Raw genomic sequence first — 8,386 nt, forward strand, 5'->3', positions numbered from 1 at the left:
TTCATCTTATATATATGTGACACCAGCTTCAGGTGTAAATGCTTGATACAAAAAGTCTCAGGCTACTGGTCATCACTACGGCTACAAGTCACATTATCGCTACAAGTTAAACTACTACTACAAGTTAAAATACTGATACACACATACACACTACTCACTAGGTGATACTGTGCTGCCTCTATATACATATGTACTCTGGAGTCACTATCTCAAACTATCACTACCTCAAAACCCAGGCGGAATACGCCTAAGCTCCTCTCTAAGTGCCTGGACCAAAGTCTGTGCCAAGCGGAAAACCCTGTAGAACTCTGCAAAAGAAGGAGGTCCATCATGAGTCAAATCATCCAGCTCCCAAGTAGCGCTCATCAACACTGACTGCAATCGCTGTCTCATATAATAATCCGGTTGTATGGCCGCTAACGGTCCTCTGTCCCTATGATTAAACAGATGCATAATCTCCCGACACTGTGCCCGCCAATACTCCATATCATCCCTCATAACTCTATACTCATGGTATGGTACCATATGCGGCTGAGCAACCTGACCTACTGACTCCTGTGAAGGAATCCTCGGAATACCTGCACCCTGCTGTGGTAAACCTAACTGTAGATCCACATCATGCTCTCCCATCCCCTCGACTGGAATCATCTGAACTATGTCCGGCTCTGGGGCATGCACTGGTATAGGAGGTAACAATGGTGGTGGTGGTAACTCCTGCTCAATACCTGGTATAAACTGGTGCTCAACTGGTAAAGGAACCATCGGCTCAAAGAACTCAAATGGATCAAACATCTCTATGGGGTCATGAACTATCCCCTAAACTGGTAGTACCGGCTCTTGTGGCAATGGTGGTGGAGGTGGTAGAGGAGGAAACATATACTCAGATACTGGAGGTATAACTGGTGTTGCTGGCCCAGTGACTGTCCTCTCAGAAGACGCAGAATAACCAGAAGATCCCATCTGATAATGTACCAAAGAAAAGAAAAAGTCACTAACAATCCTAAGATTTTTTTTACTTCCCTATTCCAATCTGACCTAAATCCTAACACTATTCATCCTAATTTGACTATCCCTTATCTTATGTGATCTCCCTATCCTATCTTAATCCTAATGTTCTTGTTTTCAGGAACCAAACCTACAGCTCTGATGCCAAACCTGTAACGCCCTCCAGACCCGGGGTATAAGTCTGGGGGTTACTAGCTAATCACCAAACCTGGACAATTTGATTAACAATTAATAAAGAAATGAAATTAAACCCCTTTAACACTAACCAGGATCTTTTTAGGTTGAAGTATGAAAACAAGAACCACTAACTACTTTTATTACAAACCAACATTCAAAGTCTCACAAACTCTCTTTATTACAAACCATTGTCTAATTCATTTTAAACTAAGTTCAACTTTTATTCAAACATACACTATCTATCACCACTCCACCTGCTCGGGCAACTCAAAGCTTTCTTCCTGGATTGGGATCAACACCTTGGGTATGAGAGGATCCCGAGGCTTGACCCGCTTCTTTACCACTCGAATCCTGATTGGTTTCATATTCCTTCGTAACTGAAAACAATAAGGTGAACAACAACAAAAGGGGTGAGCCAAAAATTTGCTCAACAAGTCCACAAAATATAAACAGTGTTAAAGCATTTTAAATGAATTCGTCATCCCAGGTATATCTGCAAAGATATAACCTCACGAGAATTGAAAGAAGGCCAATACTGGCGAGTACAAATGAACTAAACTAGACACAAGTTCGCATCTATATTCTGCTGATCAGTCAGAATATAATGCAGATCCATATCTCAATATATAGATCCAGTCGGGTACCCAAGCACTACGGCCCACATCGAGGCACCAGTCATCCCGGTCCTCAGAATTAAGACACACTCAATTCCAGAAATATCATTATCCAGTCCATCGCTTAGCAACCGGAATAATCGGTATGCTTTGATATATTCCAAACACTAGAATATATCAATCTCCATGTGTCACCAATAGAATATGAATCAAGAATCCAAAGAAACGGAGAAATCAAGAATCAAAATGAAATATTAACAAAGGAATAGCAAGTGTATATCAGTGATCAAGAACAATAATCAAGAGGATGCGAATGTGATAAGCATTTGAATCAATATCACTATTCTGAAAGTAGAATAGGGGAAAAACTTGCCTTCTGCGCAACTCACTGCAATTGAATCACTTCTGTCTATCACCTTGGACTATTACCGACTCAACTTGCCTGGCTGGCTTAGCTTCTGTTGGCAAAACAGACTGGTTATGTCATGTCGTACTTCATTTGCATCTTGAATCGACTTTAAACCGTTCTTAACATCTACCCATGCATTTATGACTGACTCATGTCATACATATAAGCAAGTAAGACTCGATTTACCACGTAATACACATAAGCATATAATCATTTTTATGGTTAAAATAATTTTTAAAATCAAAATCAACTCGCTGATCGCTCAACTAATCGTTATCTAACTCGTTTCCCATTTTTCCGGAATTTTTCGGACTCATCTCGGCACGTAATTCGACTGATAATCAACCAAGTAACAGAATCAACTAATTTTTAAAAGAAATTAAGCTTTGATATTATTTTCAATTAAAAGAATTCATTTTTCTGAGTCAACAGGCTTTCGTTTCACGCAAAACGGACTAACGGTTGAATTATTATCAATTAAATACTGATAATTCCATTTATTAATCATTATAAATAATTATTACTAATTTTTAAAACTCAAAAATAATTTTTAAATCATTATTTAAGAAAAAATCAGAATTAAAAATAATTTTTCTATAATTTTTGGAATTAAAATGAATTTATTATGATTTATTGAAAAATATTTGATTAATTATCAAAATAATTAATCATTTTTAAATAATTAATAAATAATAAATAAATAATAAATAATTCAGAAAATAATTAAATCTGATTTTTAGAAAATATTTCAGAATTATTTATAATATAAATCAATTAATTAAATAATTAATTAATCAATTTATAAAATAAATAAATCTGATTTTTTAAAATTAATAAAAATTAAATTTAAAATTAAAATTAAAATTAAAATCCAAAAACAGATGTCAGAAATCCATTTCTGACAAAATCAGATCAAACCCGGGTTGCAAATCGGGTTGCAACCAGGTCACCAAGAATTTTCCGGGTCGGGGATGAACTCACCGGAAAATCCCCAGATTCCGGTGGGTTTCCCGGACTCCGACGTCCCAATTCCTGGCCAAACAGACACCGCTTGGTTCCGTTTTTGATCCTAAAACATCTCAAATTACTTCCCCAATCTGTTTCAGGCCAAAATCGACCAGAAACATCCCTGTAACAATTTCTCCGATCAAAACCATCAAGAACTCCGGTAAAAAATCCATCTTTCGATTCTGTAAACCAAACTTAACGTTCTATAGTGCAAATTGAAGCTAATAACATATACAATCAAAGCCCTATCATTACAAGAATCAAATATTCACAAAAATCATCGAGTTATGTTTTGAAAATTCGACATAAACCCTAGAAATCGTAATTTACTATCTAGGTATCGTTTCATCAATTAAACACCATGAATCAACTGTAAATCACATAACCAACCTATTTCAATCATCAAAACATCAAAATAACCCTGGAATCAAAAAGCCCTAATTCGAACATAAAACCTAGAAATCGAAAATCAAAAACGATGCAGTAAAATGTGAAATTGATGCAAGAAACCGAAAGAACGGATCAAAACCTTAGATTTGAGTACTTGAATCACACGATTTGATACTGTAATCAAAGAGAAATCACGACTTGATTCTTCTACCCGAACATGTTCTTCCCGACCCGATTTCAGAGAATTTTGTGTATTTTTGCAGATTTTAATGATTAATTATAATTAATTAAATAAAAATTAAGCTATTTATAGTAGTAAAATTAATACTCCTAATTAAAATTAAGGCCCTAATTCTACACTTTTTAAAATTAATAGGCCCCTAATTTTATAATTTTTGAGTATTAAAATTTAATTTATAAATATTTTATATATGCAATATATATGCCAAAAATTCCCAAAAATTGTGAATAATGCAAAAATACAAAGAAATAATATAAATGAAAGTCCTATAATTTTATAAAAATAAAAATATGATTGTTGTGGGGTTTTTGACACCCAATGGGGCCCGAAAAAGTCATTTTTCGCAAAAAGAGAAAATTTATAAAATATCTAGATGTTCAGAATAATATGATTGTAAAAGCCATTTGATGAAAAATAAGGCCCATTATTTTATTTGAAATACTGGCTTTAAAATCATTATTTGGGTCGTAAAACGTTTGAAATGAAACCTATGAATGCATAATAAATATCTGAAAAATACCTTAAAAATACAGAAATGACATGGAATACAAGTAACACATAACAGTTAGGGTTTATCATATAATTACACATAAATGACATAGTAATACACATATTTTATTATAATTATGAGATAATATAAACGTAAATTTCCGAGTCGTTACATTCAACCCTTATGGTTTTCAACAATAATATGCACCAAGACAACAACTCCAAATTCAACAACAACCGCATGGAAATGTCAGTCAATCTACTAATGAAAAATCTGAACTGGAGGAGTTGAGGCTCATGTGCAAAAGCTATGCGGTTTCTATCAAGACTCTGGAGAATCAAATTGGGCAAATTGCCAATGCTTTGTTGAACCGTCAACCAGGAGCTCTTCCTAGTGATACAAAAGCTAATCCAGGAAAAAGGGAAGTCAAAGAGCAGTTGAAGGCAATCACATTGAGGTCTGGAAAGGTCACGAGCCCCCAAATTCAGCAAGATGAATATTCTGAAGATTCTGTTCAGAATGAAGGTGCATCTACACCTTTTCCAATTCCAAAAAATGAGATAGTAGCTGAAAAAGTTGTGCAGAAGGATGCCAAGGTGGAACCGAAGAAGAAAGCTATCGAAAGCAATCCTCCTGAGGGTAATAAAGGGGTTAAACAGGTGTTGAGTGGCATTTATGACACTTTATTATGCTCTAATAAGCTTTGAATTGGTGTATTTGTACTCAAGTTTTTATGTGTTTTAATGTGATTTCTAGTATTTTTGCATTTTAGGCACTATTCAATTAATCAGGTGAAATAGCATTATTTTGGTGCTAATTTGGTATCCAGGTGATGTTGGAATAAAAGCTCATGGAAAGCTGGCTCGAAGCAGCAAGATTTAAGAAGAAAGCTGAGTTTTCACAGAAGGATGGTGCGCCCGCGCTATGATAGCGTGCGACCGCGTCAGGGTTCCAGAAATGCAGAGCGCCCGCGCTGTGATAGCGCGCGCCCGCGCCGAGGCCGAATTTCAGAATCCTGTTTCTACTACAATTCTAAAAGGGAAGGCTTCCAGATTGTCGAGGGCTGCTATATATATTTATATTAGTTCATTTTTAATAGATAAAAAGTTAGAGACGGACCAGAGCGCAAGGAGAAGACGGCAAGAGACCTTTAGCACAATTCAACAAAGGCGAAGATGATCTAGTTTATTCTTGTGAATCTTTGTTTTGAGTTGTAACTTGAATGCTTCTTTCTTGTTTTGTTGAACCTATACTCTTGTTTGTACTTGGGTTTTATTTATTCGTATAAAGACTATGTTTGATATATCATATTTTCGTCAGAATTCATGTTGATGATGAGTCCGATTATGGGCTAATCGTTATCATGGGGTTCTAGTGGATTTATTTATGGATTTCTTTAGTTAATTTGTTTGATGCCTTAGTATGTGGTGATTGTATGATATCCTAGTATAGGTTGTGCGTATTCGTCTTATGAGCGTCACGAACTTATAAGATAGTGTGTCGATTCTTAATGAAGCGAAAGTGAATTTAAGGATTTAGAACTTGCCATGCTAGCATGGGTTCATGTATGTGTCATGCATGATTCGTAGGTAATTTTAACCATCTTACTTGCCCTATGTAATCAAGATAGATAACTTGTGCATAAACCGTCTTATTATTCTATAGACATATAGGGTCTCAATATAATTGGTGCCTATTCAGCTTCTATCTATTTTGTGGATGTCTGGTAGAATGGTACTCGCGTAACGAAAGTTGCCGTTTATCAGTTTTGTGTTATCTGATTAGTGTCATCACCATTGCATGCTAAGGTTAAGAATAATAAGGCAATTGAATGAAGTATTTAATGAAGATAGAATCCCAGGTTTGTCATATATATTAATTTAATCAATCTTATTCTCGTAGTTATAATTGTTAGCGTAATTCTTAGTTATAAAAAATCTCAATTTGTTATCCATCTTAGCATTGGATAATAACCATACATTGTTGCTTAGGTGCATAACTTAAATAGTTAACCAATATAGTCTCTGTGGGAACGAACTAGAAAAAATTCTATACTACTTGCGAACTCGTATACTTGCGTGTATTATTAGCGCGTGTTTAACGATTAAAAAGTTTTTAGCGCCGCTGCCGGGGACTGCAGTGTTAATTTATAGTTTATGTGCTTTCCATCAGTGGTCGTTAAAGTTCATTGACTCGGACATTGTTACTTATTTGTTTCTTGTCTGGTTTGAGGTACTCTAGCGAGGGTATATGGATACACGTTCACGTACTCGTAAGAGAACACTAGATAAAGCCGAGGAAGAACTTGTGGTAATTCGTAGGGAAGTTTCTGAGGAAGAAAAGAAGTTAAAGGAAGAAGAGAAAGTTGAAGAGACAATTGTAGTAGCTATGGGTGATCAAGCAAAAAATTTGAAGGCTTTGATGGACTATTCTAAGCCTAAGATTAATGACATTCATTCTAGCATCATCAGACCAACCATCAGGGCTAACACTTTTGAGATCAAGTCAAGCACGATCCAAATGATACAGAACTCAGTTCATTTTGGGGGTTCTCCTACTGAAGACCCCAACATGAACATCAGAGATTTCATTGAGATCTGCGACACTTTTAAGTTCAATGATGTGACTGAAGATGCTATCAAGCTACGTCTCTTCCCATTCTCTCTGAGGGACAAAGCTAAGTGTCGGTTACATTCTCTACCAGCAGGGTCTATCACCACTTGGGAAGATCTTGCTCAAAAGTTTCTCACTAAATTCTTCCCCATGGCGAAGACTACCGCAATCAGGAATGCTCTTACCCAGTTCATACAGCAAACTGGAGAATCTTTGTGTGAGGCTTGGGATCGATATAAGGAGATGCTAAGGAAGTGCCCACACCATGGCATGCCTGATTGGATGATTATCAATTATTTCTATAATGGATTGGGTCCTACTTCTAGGCCCATGCTTGATGCAACATCGGGGGAGCCTTGTGGGCTAAGAGCTACGATGAAGCTTATGAACTTATTCAAATGATGGCTGCTAATGAGTACCAGAATCCTTCCCAGAGACTGACTCAAGGGAAAGCTGCAGGAATTCTGGAGTTGGACGCATCAACTGCTATTGCTACCCAACTTAAGGCTTTGACAATGAAGGTGGAAACTTTGGCTAATTATGGAATTAATCAAATCACCAGTGTTTGTGAGCTTTATGCTGGTGCCCATGAGACTGATTAGGGTGCAATTTCTAGTGAATCAGCTCAGTTTATGAGCAATTTCCAGCGATCGCAGCAACCTGTGCCAGCCAACTATCATCCTAACAACCGCAATTATTCTAATTTTAGTTAGAGAAATGCTCAGAATGTGATTCAACAGCCTTATCAGTAGTATCCAGCTAAGCAGTACCACCCCCTGGTTTTCAGCCACCGCAGTATGCACCAAGACAACAACTCCAGCTGCAACAAGCTAATGAAAAATCTGAATTAGAGGAGTTAAAGAATATGTGCTAGAGTCAGGTTGTTTCTATCAAGACCTTGGAAAATCAGATTGGGCAAATTGCCAATGCCTTGCTAAATTGTCAACATGGTACATTTCCTAATGACACTGAAGTGCCAGGAAAGAAGGAAGCTAAGGAGCAGGTAAAGGCAATCACTTTGAGATCTGGGAAGGTTGCGAATCCCGAACAAACTCAAGAGTTGACGGAAGAAGTTGGGGCTGAGAAAGAAGCAAAGCAGCAGGATGAAGAAGTGGATCTAAGGAAGACTATTGTTGAGCACACTCCGCGTGAGGGTAATACAGGGGGGAAACAAATCTATCCTCCAGTGCCTTTTCCTAAGCGACTGCAAAAGAAAAAGCTGGACAAGCAATTTGAGAAGTTTCTGGAGGTGTTCAAGAAACTTCATATCAACATACCTTTCGCTGAGGCTCTCGAGCAGATGCCTAGTTATGCAAAGTTTATGAAAGTTATTCTCTCTCGAAAAGTGAAGCTAGATTATTTAGAGACTGTCGCTCTTACGGAGGAATGCAGTGATGTGTTGCAACAGAAGTTACCTACGAAGCTTAAAGATCCAGGAA

General features: G+C 36.9%; 1 non-coding gene across 1 annotated transcript; it reads right to left on the bottom strand.

Moving 5' to 3' along the window:
- Nucleotides 1–7,112: 7,112 nt before the first annotated feature.
- Nucleotides 7,113–7,219, bottom strand: LOC141688060 (small nucleolar RNA R71). The gene has a single exon (XR_012561528.1). It is a non-coding gene; the product is annotated as a small nucleolar RNA R71 (small nucleolar RNA).
- Nucleotides 7,220–8,386: the final 1,167 nt, after the last annotated feature.

The sequence above is a fragment of the Apium graveolens genome, chromosome 9, assembly GCF_009905375.1.
Source record: "Apium graveolens cultivar Ventura chromosome 9, ASM990537v1, whole genome shotgun sequence".
Taxonomy (NCBI): domain Eukaryota; kingdom Viridiplantae; phylum Streptophyta; class Magnoliopsida; order Apiales; family Apiaceae; genus Apium; species Apium graveolens.